The sequence below is a fragment of the Battus philenor genome, unplaced genomic scaffold (assembly GCF_028537555.1).
Source record: "Battus philenor isolate CCGP_79_NKW_IND1 unplaced genomic scaffold, ilBatPhil1.0.hap1 SCAF_13, whole genome shotgun sequence".
In the NCBI taxonomy this organism is placed as follows: domain Eukaryota; kingdom Metazoa; phylum Arthropoda; class Insecta; order Lepidoptera; family Papilionidae; genus Battus; species Battus philenor.
Window position 1 is genome coordinate 148174 of NW_027181675.1, and position 19526 is coordinate 167699.

A 19526-nucleotide genomic window follows, 5' to 3' on the forward strand; every position below is an offset into this window, starting at 1 on the left:
TGTCTGAGGCCCAATAACGACTATTTTGTTTATTTACGTGCCCATTTAAGTGAAAATGGGCTTCGTCTGAAAAAAGAATATTGTTGAAGCGCCGAAACCGCTCAAACATTGTTTTGACGAAATCACGTCGTAAATTGTGATCATTCGGCTTCAAATCTTGCACTAGTTGAAGTTTATAGGGGTGCAATTTTAAATCTTTCTTCAAGATTCGACGCAAAGTCGTTCTTGATACAGAGAGCTCTGCTGATCGCTTGCGAGTTGATTGCCCAAGCGGAAGCTCCGACTTCGTTTATGTTTTCCTCTGACCTTGTTGTCCTTTTGGGCCCCTTAGGTTTCTGATTGAGGGTCGAACCGGTAGCCTCGAACTTCCTGACCCACGCCCTAATCAAACTTTTACTCGGACACTGTTTTAAGTCATGCAATCCATAGTGAGAACGAAATAAACGTCGAACAATAACGCCCGAATCGGCATTTTTGTTATAATTTTTAACACAGAACGCACGCTGTTCACCCTGGAAGTGCTCCATCGCGACAAAATTTCCGAGAACCGAGCTACACATCCCCACCTCCCGCACTCCGCTCCCTTACCCCGTTCCAACGCTATAGCGATTTTAAATTCGTACGCATCCGTGGCCCACCCTGTACTATAAGAGCGGTTCTTTCCTTTTTTATTCTAATTTCGGTTGTGTTATTTTCCACATTCTCGTAGCTCGACTGGAAATAATGCTTAGTGGCATTTAATCTGCACTTTGTTGTTTTTTAAAGCTGCATTAAGGCATTTTTCCCGTTTACTTTTCATGTTTTTTTTCCTTTCTAATTATACACAAGAACTATGAGGAAAAGTAACGATATATATAAGGCTAGGACTAGGGAAACTTACTTTTCTCTGCGCGTCATAGAATTAGTAACTCCTTTGCAATCAACTGTGAACGATATAATAACATAGCCTCGTGTAATGTCTCTTAAATTAATGTTTGTTTTTTAATTTCCAGTTTGAATTTGCGCCCTCGCGCAACCGTGACGTCATCAGCCACTCTCATGGAAGTGATTTTGTAACCGTAACATATAATGTATTATGTGTCTGCACAGATATAGGGGCGATTATACACCGCCGGACGCGCTAACGATCTGCGTGTCATTTGTCACATAATTATCTCACACCCGTGTACTTGTATGTGGTGGAGTAAAAACAAAGGAACATTTTTCATAAATCAAAATCGTCCTCTTCTGTCGCGTCGTGCGTGCGGGTACGATTTATGTTGATGACGCAATTCGTCCAGATCCGCTGCGCACCTGTATCTCGCCTTTACGATATAACTCTGTTTTCTAACACATGTTGTGGTTGCTCTTGCAAAAGTTTCCTTCAAGCGGCTCAAGCTCAGTATTAGGCCCTATTTTGTTCCTCAATAATATTTAACAAATTATTGCTACCACTATATATATATATATGATCCATTGTCAATAATAATTGAATACGTAAACGAATAAAAGTTACATATATGACCTTATCATTGTTAACCACAGGATAACGTTCTTAATAAGAAAATATTCAATCCGTAAAGTTGACTTTATAAAATAAGAATTGCTGAAACCAACGTTCAAGTGTTCAAACTAATCGAAATTGAAGTTTTTTGGCACAACTTAAGGCGCGAATCTGAAACAGGGTCCACGTTTTTGTGATTTATCAAACAAGCCCTGTGTAAGCATATGCAATAAAAAATCTAGTGAACTTTTTTATTGTTAGATTTTAATGGCGTCAAACATACGAACAAAGCCAAGGACACGGCTAACAATGCTATGAGCATTACAAATCGTTGGATGAACGCACTTTGTGTGGTATTTTTGGAGATGAAAATTATTTTGAATGGTTTGCCATATAGAATAGCAGTTTGTATGGAACTATTACAAAGCAAGAATAGTCGTTTTCCATATTCGCTCGATATTGAATTCCAAATGCGGCACTGCTATGCCGGTGCTTACATAAATAAACAAAAGGGTAGCTTTTGTTTATTTATATGTTTTCATTTAGAGTAAGGAAGACGAAGTAGTCGCAAAAAATTTTAGAGATTGAACATTTTTGGAGCGTCGCTAAAAACAAACCAGACACCGAAAATTTAGTTGAGTTCAACTCAGTATGAAATGTTTAAGATTCAAGTTAGTAAAACTTTAAAACTGTCAGGTGCGAAAAAGTGAGCAGAAACTAAGGCACGGACGCTAATGTCTGTGGAACATTGCTGTTTTGCTTCGTGACATGAAATAGTTAATGAGGAGGATAGACATGTTCACCTTAACTTGTATTGGTTACTGCATGTCATCCAACTGTTTTCAATTTTATTTTCTAATAGTACCCCTCTCGCCATGAACAAAGAACGAAAGTTTATCTATTTTCTGAACGTATCCGCTCCGGCAGACGACCGTCCAATAGTTACATTGTCTACGGAGATAAGTTATATCGCAAGGAACTTACAAATTATTCTCGTAACTCACACGAAAATGTAGTTTAGTGCATGTAATGTCTCAGCATTTGGTATATATGTACACGAGCTATGTGACGATACAGACTGAGACATAAACAGTTTGCGAGTGCCCGCCGCGCCCATAAAGCGCACCGTAAACATGACAGAGCGCGGGGGCGCGCACCTTCAGCGGGAATTACTCGGTGACGATTTCTCGCGCGGAATTGTCGGCGTTCAGGGGAGCATTTGCGAAATTTATTGCCGACGAAAATTGCCTCTCCGACGCCCCCGCCTCGCAGCTTCTTCGTATACTCGAAGCGGGGCAATTGCAGTTTGTGTAGTCATACCTGGCGGATCCCAGCGGCGCGGATTGCTATAATTACGCTTTTCATTGCTAACGCTATGATCATTCTCACCTAAACTCATGACTGGAAGAACTAGGATGGTAGGAGGTAAAGAAATAACACGCGAAGTACCCAAATTATAACGGCTTTCCTTTCCTACACGTCGTACGCTAAGGTTATCGAGTTTTCATAGAATTGTTACAAAATATAAAACTATTATTGGACTGTCGCATTCTAATAAAACACAAAAATATATTTCACAATGATCACTTTATTTTTTGGTTAAATTTTAAATAAATAAATAAATTTAGTTCTTGATAAACACTGACCGACGCAGCTGTTAAACGGCAATATAAATTTCCAGTGCATGAAATGCTTGTCGTACGGGGTTCGTTGTCTATTGTCAAATGCGAAAAGTTTCAACAGCCATTATACTTTGTGTAGTTTTTCACAAGTTTGTGATATATTTTCTATATAAAACTTCATAAAGCCTTCCATAAAGTATAAAGAAACTCATAAAAATGATAAATGAAATCGGTAACGTCGTTCTCGAGTTATGGCGTGAGTAAAGGAAATACGGATTCATGTTTATATATGTGGATTTGGAATTTTACTACAGTTTCTTCGAATGGGAGCATCGCTTCAAGATTCATATAATGTTAAAGTTACCTAGTTCTTAGTAGAAAACTACAAAAGACTCGATCTGAATCGGTACAAATATTGAATTAGCTATGTGATGTTTTCAATTACCTGAGGACGCATAACACGAACAAGGTAAGACCACATGCAAAAGCTAGTCGTTTTCATTTTCGCTAAAGTTGAATTTAAACACTAACGAAAATTAGTCTCAAATAAGCGGGCATTGAAATTTTAACAATGTTCCGACTAGACGTGGCACCGAGTCCCTTGTTCGCGCGCCCTTTTTATGCTCAAAGGCATAATGGCGGACATTACTGGAATTTTAATAATGCTATCTCAATTTTACAACCGAACTTTTACCATAAAGATAAAAGAGAGGGTCCGTCATTAACCTTATAAAATAACTGCGGTTGAGGGTTAACACCGAAAGTTGGCTTGTGATAGAATCAAACTCGCGTAAGGTTTCCTAAATACGCGACGTGCGCCGGCGGCAATAGTTGGCGGTGATAACATATCTACACGGAATAGCCTTTTGGTGTTTTGCTGTTGAAAATGCTTTTCATCTCATCACTTTTAACCATAATATGTCGCCCGTTACAATATAGAGGCCTCACTTGTAAGAATACAAAGCAACCCGTGTGTATGAGTTTCTGTTTGAATCTCATACTCCATGCCTTATTCTGGTAAAAAATGAAAAACTCATTAGTGCAAGGCTAGTGTATGTTTTTTAAATTGCCAAAAAGGAGTCAATGTTAATCTCTAAATAGTAAACTTGACGCTTTGTGTGACAATGCTACTTTAAATTCAATGAATACCATCCCATAAAGCTGACTTGTTGTTCTGATCTTCTTAATGTATTAAAGAAGGTCGCCGATCCTTCTAGATGAGCTGTTGACAAGGAGGTGGCAGTAAGAATTAAATCCTTGGTCCGGATATTATAAATAGCGGATAAGAATAGCGCTCCTAAAATAGCACCTAAAATAACGGTATTGGGTTCAGAAATGGTTTGGTTTGGGTGGACCTTTTACCGTCTACTAAAAAGAACTTGAGTAGGAAAAACATGTTATAGTTTCATATTACTGTGGCACAGCGAAGGTCCCAAAAGAAGTTCCGCGATGTGTCTTGGTACTTTGAGAGTATTGAGGAAGACCATAGCGAGGGTTTTAGTTAGAAGTAATACCATAATCTGGTTCTCTCGCCAAATAATAAAGTATACTGTGCAGATTCTGAGAAATTTCTTTCCGAATTCCGAAAAAATATGGGTACTCTGAAATAGATGGGCGCACAATTTTTTGAAGGTATTCTACAAACTCTACAAAAAACATTAAATTTGTTCAAAATAGGCCAATGTTGGCCACGATCACCACGTAGGCTGGAAAAGTCCCACCACGTCGAAGATCTATCTCACATTTGACACTTCACGCGGTCCTATGCTAATTTAGCAAATTTTACAAACCTTATCTTTTAAGTGAGAACATTTGTCCTTAGGCTGCAATAATTCTACCACCAGCTCGCAGTAATACTAATTATGTAAAATAATTAGAAAATACATCTAATTACCGACGCTCAATCTCGCGTAAGCCATCGTTTGTACATAATTACTTATTTATTTTTGAGAATGCTTAGTTTTTGGCCAAGGTCCTGGAGAGAATGGTATTTCCTACTGTAAATATATATAGCCTTTGGTGCTTGTGATTAATGGGGGTTTTACACATAAGGAATTCCAAGATGGACGAAGGGTTGATGCAGTCTCAATTGTAATATGCCGCTATGTTTGCGACGTCAACCACCACAGTGTATAACTCGGATGGCCCAAGAAAGACTATTGTTTACTCGAGAAATATAAAGTTTAAGGCAGGTTATTCAAAGATTTCTTTTAAAAAATTCTGAGACACCTTTTGTAAGTTTTACTAGATATGCGACAATGTACGACTTGTATTTATTTGATTCACTGGAAATGTCGAACGTGAGTGGAAGAGAAAAGTCGGACTGCTGACAATTAGAGAAGTAACTGTACCTGTGAGATGTACATTTCAAAATAGATAGCTGTCATCAATTTAAAATAAATAGGATACTAATTATATATACTAACGTAATGTGTACTGATATAGAAGGTGAGCTCCCAAGGATAGACTACGTAAGGGAGGTCGTATGTTTGGGGACAATGTTCAGCGATCGGGGAGAGTGCAAAAAGGAGATTCGAAGACGAGTTCGAATGGCAAAAATTGCGAAGATCCAGTTGACCAAAATATGGAAAAATAGAAGTATCTCTAACACCACAAAAATGAGACTAGAGATTTTACTCTGATATTCTCAATCTTCTCACACGCATATAAATCCTGAACAATCAAGGCAGACTGAAGGAGTTTTGCAATGTATTGCTGGTGATGCTACGAGTGCCGAGGACTTGTCAAGTGACGCAACAGATTTGTTCTAGATTAACTCCTTATAAAGACCGCTATGTACCTCATATCAAATATATTTCGCAAAGGAACTGTTTTAATGGCCTTTACAAAGCCTAGGCGTCGGTAAGATTTATAGGCTGGAAGCGTTTACATTGAGTGTATGTGCACATAAGCAAGCAACAATCGACTCTATACTTATAACAATAGAATTGAAGATAAGTTATCATGTTGTTTTTTAATATTATATCATTTATGCCATGTAAAGGAGGACTAGAACGGGTCGACCCACGCCTGATATATAAGGTCGCTAAGGACAATTTCACACAAAATAGACAAAAAAGTTTTCGGTGACAAACATGAGATGAGAATATATGAATGTTAATAAAACAGTAACTATTTTTTTATTCACTTAACTAATTCCGTCATTTTTCATCTCGGACACTAACCTGTGCGAAAATTGAAACATTAATTTGTTGCCGAAAAGCGTTTCACTTTAAAGTAAACAATTATGTCGTCGTTTTAGCTCAGCGGCATCCACTGCAAGGCATGGTCCTCCACAAAGATATCTACGATGGAGAAAAGGACCAATATTTAGCCACTTCCGCACATGCAGTGGTAGTCATGCAACAAAGTGCACCGCCCGCCAGCCCGCTGACAAATGCGCATGCGGCAAACAATGCGAACTATACAACTGCCACCATCAAATCACTCAACACGTGTTTCACCCCTCCACGGGTCATCTTCAGGAGCCATGTTACACCGATTAGTGCCAAACACAGAGTCTACGGGGGAATATACCATAATCGCCGCGCTTGACAGGCGGGTCGGCAATCAAGGTGTTGTATCATGGTACGCAGACGACGCCTCTAACCATCCTCTGGAAACTTGTGAGCATTGGCAATCCTGTATAATTAATGCACAAAGTGTGAATCATATAAGATTGTACCCTGGGAATCGGACCCGTGGCCTATGATTGCAAGTGTCAGTCCTCTACCGCTTGGCTGTAACAACGCAAAGAAGACGTGTTTGCACATTATTAAACATTTGTATCGTGCAAGCGTTGCTATGAAAACAATTATGTAAGCCTTGTGGTATATTAAAATGTTTTTTGCTTTTATATTTAAATTTATATTTATTAATCGTTTATTATTTGGAAATTAAATGAATAAATAAAGTAATCAGTATGAAATATATTTATTTTTTTAAGCTTGATATTTATTACATTTTCTATTGGACAGCTAGTAATAATAATATTATAATAAATTACCTTCCAGTTTCACAGGATTTAGAAATTCACAAGGATTCACTTGGTATTTAACAAAACAAAGTGATTACCAAAGTGATTGTCGTGCTCGTTTATTGGCATCAGAACGGATTTGATGACAAACGTGACGGACGGCAATATTTGGACGTTAATTGTATCAGAAGTCAAACTATTGTCATCGATCACAGTCATTAAATGGCTTCGGTGTGTATAGAAGTTGCATTACTTTGCAAATATGTATCAAGATATTTTTAATGGAGGTGTAAGAAGGTATATTCGTCCAAGTAAGTGGCCCACTTCCTCAATAGGCATCCTTACTCTGGAGAGAATATCTCGAAGCAGAGAAACTCACTGTACTAAAGTCGAACAACAAACACCATCGGGTTCAATACAGGGGCCATCATGCGATGGTACTAATATCACGTCACACGAACTCGTGCGTGTATCACACGGACGAGGCTGAAGATACGATCGCAAGGTTCATCGATGTGGCGAATACGGCAACCGCCGCACAGACACTGGCGCACAACCTGAGGATGCCAATGTGGGGTAAAGATGAGGAAGTGGTCGCGCGAGGCGTAATTTTAGCTATTGAAAATTAAACTATACAATAATGATTAAAAAAATAATAATTTGTTGACAAAGCTAAGGCACGAACGCTAATGTCTGTGGAATATAAATTCCAATTATAATAAAAAACGACATCTTTTATGTTTTACGTTTTTAGCTTCTCTGTTGAACTGACTGTGCGAAGTGCCTTGGAACAGCTGGAGAGCAATATTTTTCTTGTACATTATTCCTTTGCCAGTAAACACGATATCTCAAATTATGATGCATTTTATATAAATAAAACCGACTTAGCTATTACGAATGAAGGGAAAATACAGGGAGAGAGTTTCTTCCCAAGATTCAACACAATTTTATTACTGCTTAGCTAGCAAACAAATGTAGCGCTCAAAGCTCAAAAATAATTAAATTCCTACTAAAACTCTATGTAGCGCTTTGATCTTGATACTTGAGATTCATTTCGGTATTCTTTTACTAAAACGTAAGGAATTTATTCATTGTATCAAACGTTTCAAATTATTTTTTCTCTAAGTTTCGTTACATTGCGTGCTAAGAAATACGCTGATTGTGTCAGGTCATCAGACATTGAAATACAAAACGTTCCTCCGGGAATGTTAATAGTTTGGCTGCTACACGGCGTAAAAACCCTGCGGTATTTAGCGAGTTTCTTGTACAACTTCTTTATCAAGAGTTCACGTTTTCAAAACTTTTATTAATGGAAAGCCAAGCCGTGGTTAGCCCACTTGAACAGGTTTGCTTCGAAATATCAAACGTGATAGATTGGCAGTTCTAGCCGAGTTGACGTTCTGGTGGTTCTTGTGCCAGGTAACTTCACGGAGCATCCGAACGAGCGACTAAAAGGCTCGATAGTTTTAAAGAAAATAATAAAAGACACAAGCCTTCAACGCCATGCCTCTTCAAGTTCAGGGAGTCTATAAATGTGAATAAGGCAAACAGTGACAAGTATCTGTTTAATCTTAGTGTTAGCAACTAAAATCACCCTTTCTTATTATTATATATCTTGCTTTCGTTGCCACCAGACGCTCTGTACCAGTTTGTATTCAGATTATGTTTTGAATAAAGAGTTCGTCAAAACAAAAATTGTAAAAAATTTCTACTGCAACCGAAAGGATTTTTAAGAGATAATTGAACGTGGGAATTAATCAGTCCAACTTTATTAAGGTCACTTGTAAAAAGAAACACAAAAAATCCGACAGCTTATTGCGAGCTCAGAAAACTATAAAGAAAGACGAGCCTTTTATACTCTTTTCTAGACTTCATTGCTACTTCGTAATGAGTACGATTCCACGCATCAACTGCACACAAAGCCTCAGGATCGTCGCAATAAATTCAAAAAGTTCATCAAAGGTAAAGTAGAATAAAAATCTACTAGTACTTTAGACTTGGGAATGAATTGCAATAATTCGTACAGTAAACACATTTGTGAACGTAAGTTCGAAAAGCCATAACAGAGTTTGTTGTGGACTCTTTTAAAATCAGGACACACATTGAAACCCCGTAATATTAAAGTTGTGGGAAGTTATTACAAACGAAAGTTATTTTCAATCCAGTTTCTGTCAAATCTATTTTTTAGTTATTTATTTTTGTCGTAAATAATTGATAATTTTAAATGATTCAAAGTGAAAAATGATATCAGTAGAATACATGAATAAAACATAAGATATGTCTTTTTATTTAAATTTATATACAAACAAAAAAATGTCAAAAAAAAAGGCACAAATATATTTGACAATGAAACAGTTTGCGCATTTCCGCGTGTTACTCGTTTTTCATATAACATAAAGAGAAGTGTGTGTCAAGCGATGCGACGAACTCATAAAACAGCAGCGCGCGGGGAAGTTGTCTCAAAATAGACAAATATAACCTAATACTTTACATTCAATAATTAATCTATTGCTCAAACATCGTGAAAATTAAATACACCATGTCTCTTACTCAAAGTCAATATTCAATTTATTTATAATTATGTTTAAATATAAACAGTCGCTTTTTTCGTTTTTTGATACTTTTATGTGAAACTAAATATCATAAAAGAGTTATGAAAGCGCCTTTTTTACAAAGTCATAAAAAATAATTAAAAATCGTTCCGATATAATTACGGTAAAAAGTCAACTTTTTTGTGTAATTATAATTTAAATTATAATATTATGCAAAAAATATTTACGATATGAATGTTAATGTTGAATGATTAATGCACCGGTTCCTGCGGTCGTTGCTTCTGTAACATTCTTGAGGCATTACCTTCGCTGGCGCTTGCAGTCAAGTATAAGTTTGTGAATATGAATATTTTCCAGCATCAGCTTATGATTATTTCAACCATAAGAGGTCCACAGCTGGACAAAGACTACCTCCATAGGTTCTTAATAAGACCGATAGTAAGTGGTCTGCAGCAAGCGTATTCAGTCGATGTTGACAAGGTCATCTGGTTCACCTTGTGGGTGGACGTCCTTTATTTCGCTTGCCAATCCATATCTATGGGAGGATATGCCACATTCACCACGCATGGCAGGCCAATTAGCGATCGCAGTGAGGTATAATGCTGCTGCCTATTATCTGGAAATTAGTTTGTGAGCAGTGGCAGTCCTAAATAATTATTGCACAAACGTGTGGATTATATAAAATTGTTTGTCGGGAATCCAACACGCGACCTACGATCGCAAGTCTAAGCCGCTGCAAGTGCCGCTGGGTTACCGTTGCCGAACTGTCTTCTTACTTATTGTAACTTGCCCAACTATGTCATTTTAAACTATAAAACCGTGTACACGTTCACTAATTTAATTAATCTCATCAAATAGTACATGTATTAAAAACGCGCGTAAGAAAATGTATGCCGTTATAAATCTTATGAAAATTCGTCACAATTTGTTACTGCTTGTTCGTAGATCAGGACACTTATATAAAAAACCGACAGATCTAAATAAAAGTTGAAGTGGAAAACAATATGAATCTATAAATGAATCAAATTATTAAAATATGCACTAGATATTTGTTTAACCGCGATGTGTATTTATGAATAATATACTATCACTGTTATTATTGTAACTAATTATTGTCGTAACATTCTCGACTTTATCAGCTATTCGTTTTGAATTGATCTGCGTACAGGTGTATCGAGGTAACGGTTGACAATAGCGCGCTTAGCCGCAAAATCAAAACTCGATCGAATAAAACGAGAATTGTGAGTCAATGGAAACAATGGTTACGACCTCTTACCCAGGTGCCGGCTGCGCCTTGCGTAACAATACTTTACAATTGTAGTGAACAAGCATCGCGCTACATATCTTGGTAGGGAAGATAATATGTGACGTCACATAACTGAGCCTCGAGTAGTACTTGAGCAGGGAATGAAGTAAAGGACGAAGATAAAACACTCTAAGATAGTCTTAGATCTATACCAAGAGGATTTTTAAAGGCAAAATTTTGAACTGCATTGTACTTGCGTCTGAAAAGATTGTTCTGCTGAAACGGAAGGGCAGTTATTGAGTGTTTTGTATTTCTCTTGAAAAACATTTTTTTCCCCTCGCCCAGTTGTATGTTGCCTATTCTCGTGTTGAAAAGCCCTCAATATTATTTATTTACGCATTAGACAATTAAACTATTTGTGTATCAAAAAGTATTGAACCAAACAGTAGGTTTTTCAAACATTTTTTTAAATTTATTAAACATATATTAAACAAATCGATAATTAACAGTTATGACGGGACAACAAACATTAACTTTAAGGCAATTTTTCATGTAAAGGGATACAGTCGAAAAACACACGGTTCGGCATTTCAGAATCAAAATATAAATATCGGCATTGTTGTTCCTACAGGAAGCACCGCTCGGAAGGCAGTTTTGCTGAGAAGAGCTGGCAAGAAATCGATAGTTGCTCTTAATAAATATAGTTGTACAAAGAGTGCGCGGCAATAATTAGGCTCCTGAGTGAGCATCAACAATATTAGTTATATATTAGAATGCATTTATAATTATCCTTTTAAGTAACGATCTATGGCATATAAGTCCAAATTTGATATAGATAATGCCGGCATTCTATTAGAAGATGTAGATATGTCATGTATAAATGTAGAAGTTCTTCATATTAAGCAACAAAGCAAAGTGTCATGAAGCAGTATCTACCAACCCTGGGCATCCGTCAGAATTATTCACCAACATGTGAATGACCTTAAGTTTCTTTGTCAAAAAAGAAATATATTAAAAATCCTTTTCAAATAAAAAATAACTTATATACACAGAAGAACGAACCTTTTTGCTTTTACTTTCCTTTTTTTGATATGGATTTAATTAAATTTAGCGATATGTACTATAGTCGATGTGCGAATATGTCAGACGTGAAGTGAATTTTACGAGGGTGGATAAAAGCTAACAGACCGAGTGTAGCGGCGTCGTCTGCCAAAATATACTAATACTGTTTGTGATATGAACAAAGATAGTTTGTTGTAAAACTTAATTGAACAGGTGCAACAAATTTAGGTCCTTTCACAGCGTCATAGTATAAATATACCATGTTTCCGGTGAGAGCAAATTAAAACATTCCGGTTATTTGACTACATTTAATTTACTTCTTTATTTTTATCAATACGGCATATCTATACAATTATAACCCTGGATCATATCAGCTGATACACGTCCACTGCAAAGGCCTTGACCTTAGCTGTGTAGTCGGTCAACCCAGCGGTGGGCCTGCCCACGCCGCGTCTACTGGTTCGCAGTCGCCACTTGACAACCTTTCGGCCCCAACGGTTGTCGAGCATAGCTCTCTCCATTTGATCTCTGGGTGACCTTGGGCCTTCTTATCAGGCCCATAGTAAGCGATCACGTTTCGAATCCTTAAGTCATCTCAGGCAACATACACTGATCAAATTTGTTTGTCTATAGACATTGCGATATATTGGACAAGAAAATAAATCATCCGAGTGATTCTTTTTTAAGAATTTACATGTATTGAAATTTCGAAGTCCCAGAGGCATGTCTGTAATAAGGCAGACATTCTATATGATTTTTCCTTTAAATACTATACGTAAATACGTATATACTATACGTAATATACGTAAATACTTATCATGATCAAACTATAAGTAAAACGATTTTTAGACCTTGTGTCATTATCCTCGTTGCTGAAGGTAATGATCCCCTGGACACGTAGTACTCTCTACCTTCATGGTGCTGAACTATCTGTTTCTATCTTTGACACCAAGAAACGCAACAACAAGGCTGTTACCAAGTCAAGTGGAATCGGTTGCGTCAATTGGTGGGTTTACGACCACTCAAACATTTGCCCTCAACTCTTGGAAGTTTAATTTCATTTAGAGAAAATTTCCCTTAACGACAAACTATGACATTGCAGTTGATATATGAATGATAACTTTGTCTATGTGTGTAATAATATTAATAAATAAAAGAAAAATAAGCTTCATAAAATTAGTAAGCGTTTTGTGGGCGACTGCGTGCGGTATTCAAATTCAAAATATCTTGATTTAAATAGATATTTAGCGCGCTTTGGAATCGTCAATTACTTTGAAATTATAAGCAGCCAGCTACCACCGGCCCGGAGCGCTCATCTACTGAGCCAGCCAAAAACTCAACGGTTACTCTTTTAAATGCGATTTACTTTTTTTCTCGTTTCTTCAACATGGCGAGTTGTGATACTCAATAAGCCATTCTGTTGGGATAGAGTTAATTTTGGATTTGATGAATCAGAAGGAAACTACGTGTGTTTCTGTAAATTGCCGTCGAATCTCACGGCCTCGCAGCCTCGCTACGCCGTTTCAGTCGCGAATGTGACACTTACTGTGCCCTCCAACTTTGACGCCAGATTGTTGACGAGTGTTAGCGAAAATGCAATTTAAGATTTTTTATTTAATAACATACATATTATAATTATAATACTACAATGCAATCCCGTGTATCTGAATCAGTATATATAAAAAAAATCGTCAAATATCGTATTGTCCAAATAAGTCCAAATGGTTTTTTGTGATAATAGCATAAGGGATAAATGATAGTGATCACCAAAAAATGCTTTTAGTTTGTGGGCGCCGTTGTGTGGATCTATTACTTTTTGTTTAATGGAATTAGGCGTGACCTCGCGGAAGTCCATCCTAAATAAGAAAAGGACCAATATTTAGCCACTTCCGCACATGCAGTGGTAGTCGTGCAATAAAGTGCACCGCCCGCCAGCCCGCTGATAAATGCGTATTCGGCAAACAATGCGAATCACACAACTGCCACCGCCAAATTACTCAACACGTGTTTCACCCCTCCATGGGGCATCTTCAGGAGTTATGTTACACCGATTAGTGCCAAACACAGAACTCTGTGCACTTTATTGCACGATTACCACTGCATGTGCGGAAGTGGCTAAATATTGGTCCTTTTCTTACTTTGGATCTATTACATTGCGCTCCTTGTCATTTCGCGACGTAAACAAGTCATCGCTACGAATTATTGCAAGTGGATAACAATACCGATTCGATAATTAATTGCAACACGGCCGGCAGGAAGCCGCGGCGCCGACGATTGTACATCTCCTGCGACACTCAATGCGGACGTTATGAAACTGAAACAGCACATCGCGAGCGCCGCTCAATTGCCCGCGATCACGCGCATCGCGACCGATTAGGAAATGTAATAACATCATTAACAGAGCCCAGCGCTGCCTACCCGCCCTCCGAGCTTAAAAACCTACCTGTCGGAGATCGTTCTGGTGGTCCCACTGTTTTTACTGTGCGTCGCCATGTAGCTTGGCATTTGGCAGATTGAGAGCATTCGTTTACTAACTTATTAGTGACAGTTTTGATGATGTCTGTCCATATTTAAGTTCTATTAACTTAAGTTTTAAACAACAAGCAGAGGCTCCCAGAGTTTTTTTCCTCATAGACTACATTAAAAATTTAGCGACTTTCGAAGGACTCCTTGCAAATATATTTCTAAAATATATCCCAAAATTTGGACAAAGTTTGTAGATCAAATCTCAGTATGGAAGTGACAATTCGTAGCTACGCAAGTCCCGACCCTTTGTACTGGATATGGAATATTCAGTGTGCACACGTGACAGTTGTTGAGCTTCTTGAAATATTACACGCCTACATTGATAAGTGAACTAAAGTAAACATTTCTGTTATTCACTATCGAAAGCAAATATAAATTTAAGTTAACTACACGAATTGTAAACAACCTTTTTTGTTACTCCAACGTGTAGTGTCCCGTGATCTTCAGAGGAACCTGAACCACGTTAGGAACCTTTGCCTCACAGATAGATTTGTCATCCAGGGTAAAGTGAATCGATTTAGAAATTCAAAGATCGTGCGATACGGACGATAGTCGGATCAAATGAAAGCCTTCATCGAATCACTCCTTAATGCGCCCCAACCAAATGCCTGAAAAAGGCTGCAGTTGTGCAAATGGTATAATTGTGAATTTGTCTTATATGGTGTCGCACTCAAGTTTAACTTAAAAATGATATGTATTCTTGATAATATATATATATATATATATATATATATATATATATATATATGTTTATGCATATATGATTGATTGAGTGTGTTTTAAGTCTATTAACTTTTTTCACGACGCCTTATCGATGTCCAGGTTTTATGAATAATATATATGAAAATAATATATAATGAAGTTTATTATAAGATTAATTAGCTATTGTTTATATATTGAGTGTTACCTACACGAGCATACATAAGTATATAACAATGTCACACCCTGTAAGTTAAATTATTAATACGTGCTCTGTGACTAACGCATTCATCAAATTGTATAAGTTTGCCGAAGTTCGAAAGAATTACGTAACTCGTCCGCCGCGCGCGTCCCACGCGAGCGCTGCCGAGCTATAGTTGCGGAGCCAACTTGCGCACCGGCCGCGCCGCGTGCCTTATACTGACGTCTTTATTATACACTTTGACCTAATGTGTACGCCGTGCATCATGCGAAGGATCAACGTGCTCATTGAAAGCCTACTTTATGTTACAAAACTTATTTCGTTACGATTGTTTAAAGATCTTTATCGTTTGACAAAGTTTGTGTAAAATATCTGTGTAAGTAATAGTTTAAAGTACAAAAATCATCACATGAAACCGATAACGAGTAGATTTAAGTTATGTACTGTATAAGTATTATATAAAATATTTTTTTTTTACAAGTAATGAGATAATCGAAAATAAAATCAAATATCAGCTACACCGACCTTTCTTTACAAGAGTTCTACACGCACGGCGGCCACTTTGTTGCGAGCGCATCTTACATACAAACAAATAGAATTCGTACAGGAAAAGATTTCAATAGATTTAGATCCACAAGATGGCTTTAAGAGAATAGTTTATAAGTTGTTTCTAGGTCAGCTTTATTCAATCGCGAATGTTGTCTATTCAATAGAAGATCACCTTTTATTTAACCACCATACTCGGGTTCCTCAGATTGTTGATGCGTCCGAGGTAAGTGGTACTATCGGCAGCCTTAAATCGGGTTAATGCATAGATTTACTAACATCATTCCACAGAAGTTTATTGAGACTTCAGTGTCAGTTGCGCGCTGACGGTCCCGTGTACATTATAAAAGACTTTAGATTAAATATACTTTGACCTTATATAATAAACAAAAGCTAATTATATTAAACGCAAAATAATAAAAGGATCGCTACGTTCTTACGTTGCTCTGGCAGACGCTCCGTAGAGTGATCAAAGTAAGAGCTTGCATAGCTAATGAAGCTATAAACGCACTCAGTAATAAATTGTACGAAGAGTGCTTGTCTAGACTTACAGTACGTATTTTATACGAACAAGTCCAGTTCGAAACGACGAACTCAGAACTTTATGAACGTATACTCATATGTCGATTGTTACAACTGCCAGTTTTGACAGATTCCCTACGGATGAAAGTTTTGATATCTAACAGGCTGTGTGTGTTACACTTACAATTATTATTGAACTAGCTTCCACTTTGTACTGTCTAAAGCAATTGGCCAGTCGCAGTTCATTTGAAAAAAAAAGTACAATCTATTTTAGAGTGATCACTTTCAATTTAATGTTTTAACTTAAAATAACGATTGCTTTTATGGTTAAGTTTTATTTTTCGTACACCGTAAAACTAGTAATATTTTGCGGTGATTTGTAATTACAAAAATATTTATCTTTCAAGTAGATTGATTAAAACAATACAATTTTCTGTCATTTTTTTAAAAAAGTGTTCGAAGGAAAGGTGTATAGTTGTGTGAAAGAAGTTGTTGATAGCGGTCAAAACGCCGTGTTTACTTTTTTGCCTGTTTAATGAGATCGGTTTTTTTTCCTGTACCCTGATGTTTGATTAAGACTTAATTAATAAATAATAATGTTAATTATCTGAATAAACAAAAAAGAGTAGATGATACGGAAAATAGCTACTGGAATTTTACTATGCGATATTTCTTAGCAGAATTTTTCTTAAATACATCTAAGAAGGAATGTACGCCTGAGTATGCATATATTTTGTCCATATATGTTTAATGCTGTCGAATTCGAGCCCCGGGCGAATTGTTTTTAAAATTTTTTAGATTGTTAATATTTGACTTAGCACATCCGACTGTCAGGGTCGACGGCAAATGTGTCTTAGCAAATAGCGGCGATGAAAAACATTAATTTTTATTTGTTATCAAACAATACGCGGCGACCGATGGGCCGAGTTCGACAAATGAATTAATCAGGTAAACAAGCACGCGCGGGGAAGCTGCGTCGCACTGGCCCGGGAGAGCTGCGAGGCACACGGGGGCCTTTCAAACCTTCATGGAGTCTTTAATGAAATAACATCTGTCGCAAACGCGCCGCGAGATAATATCGTTACAATAAAGTGCATAATTAAGTTCGTTGAACCGCTTCGAACGGGAGAGCGCGGCGTGCACGTTGACATTGGAATTGAAATCACTAGCATTCATTTGTCTTTGATTAATTTTTACGTTTCTAGCGCCGTGCAGTGACCACGGGGTGACTGGGCTTTTGGACCTCTATATTTTAAAATTATTCCGAGGTACCTTTAAGCTTGTTAATTTGTAGTACAAGCTTACGGTTTTTTGAGGTCCCGTAATGTTGTTTTGGATTTAATTATATTAATTATGGTACGGTAGCGTGCGTAAGCTCTCTGCGGGGTAGACCGACGACATGATTGAAGTCGTTGGATGATATCAGCGTAAGGTTGGTCATCGTGACGATTTTTGGGGAAGGTCTATGTATTATAATGAGCGTCTAACTGTTGGCATAACGATGATGATGATGAATTATGGGACCCCGAATCATCGAAATCATCATCTTATGTATGTATTGGGTTTTCACATTTTTGGAGGTCATTTAAAATAATAATTTTAATTTAAGTAGTAATTTTCGTGTAAACCTAATAATTTGTTTAGTAAATTAGAACTTACCGGGCTTAACCGGCGGCATGCTGACGACGTCACTAACACCCATATTTAATAAAAAAAAAAAATACACAATTCGATACAGATCGATCACAAGTCACAGTTCGTACGGGAGGCGTGGGGGGCGTGCGGGGGGGCGCGAGCAGGAAGCGAGCGGCAGCGGCGCGGGCGCACAGTGCGCGCGCACGGCCGCCGCGCGGTATATATCTGGCCGCCGGAGACTCCGCGCCGCGTGCGCGCACGCCGATTTCTCCTTTAACTCACCCGTCATAAGTCGCAAAGTCGTTTCATACATTTCTTCTGCAACATAGAACCTTCTCTGTTATACGTGTTGAGTGAAATTGAACTCTATCATAATGGAATAACTTTGATATTTCCAGTTCGCATTGTTTGTTTACGCCGCGGCGTGCGGCGCTAGCATTGAGCTCGGCGGAGCGCCGAGTTCCGCGCGGAGAAGGCCTCGCAGCTTTGCTATGTCTGCCTCTCCTGCGCACGAGCCCGGGTTCATTTCTGCGATACATGTATATGTTTTGCTCTCGCGTTCGAAGTAGCTGGATAAGTGCCATATTAGAACATAAACTAATAAAAATACATTAGGCCTAAGTCATGTAGAGTACGAAATAGATAACTTGTTTGTAAAAGTAATCATGATTTACTATTAAGAATAATTAAATAAAATAAATAAAGAGTCCACTATAGCAAATATTTTATTTATTCATTTATCCATCGAATTGCGACCATTTACTCTTAACAATTCGGAGTCCACGAGAGCGAATAGCAGAATATAAAACATTTTTAAACGAAAACTTCTCGCCTGAGCTGTGCGTTCGTTGGTATAGACATGCAATTGAGCTAAAATATAATTTTATATTTAGAAGAACAAGTAAATCTGCTGGAATTTCATGTGCACACCTTGTCTACCACCAACCAACCTTTATAGATATCACGTTCAGCCCGCCACCAGCTTCAACCCGCCAGACACCCGCTGTATGTCATATTCATACCTCAAAGACAAATGTCTTCGGTGTATGTCTATGATAGATAAACATACCATAATCGCTTAGTAAGCGGGTTGACGATCGCAATGTGGTACTATGGCACGCAAAGAACGCTGCTGTCCATCATCTGAACACTTGTTTGTGAGCAGCGACAGCACCATATAATTAGTGCACAAAGTATCAACTATATAAGATTGTATCTTGGGAATCGAACGAACGCAAGTCACAGTGTTGCCGTTGCCCATATAAATCTGGAGCAAAATGCCTCGAGAGCCTAATTTGTCAGGGAGTAGAACGAAATCGAGTTGTCCTAAAATAGTAGTTTACAACTTGCAATGAACCTACGAGCTTTCCAATGCTTGATATTTTAAGAAGAACTTCAAAGAAATGAGCCGCTTTTCTTACATGATTCCTCTCATAAACATAAACGAGTACTTTG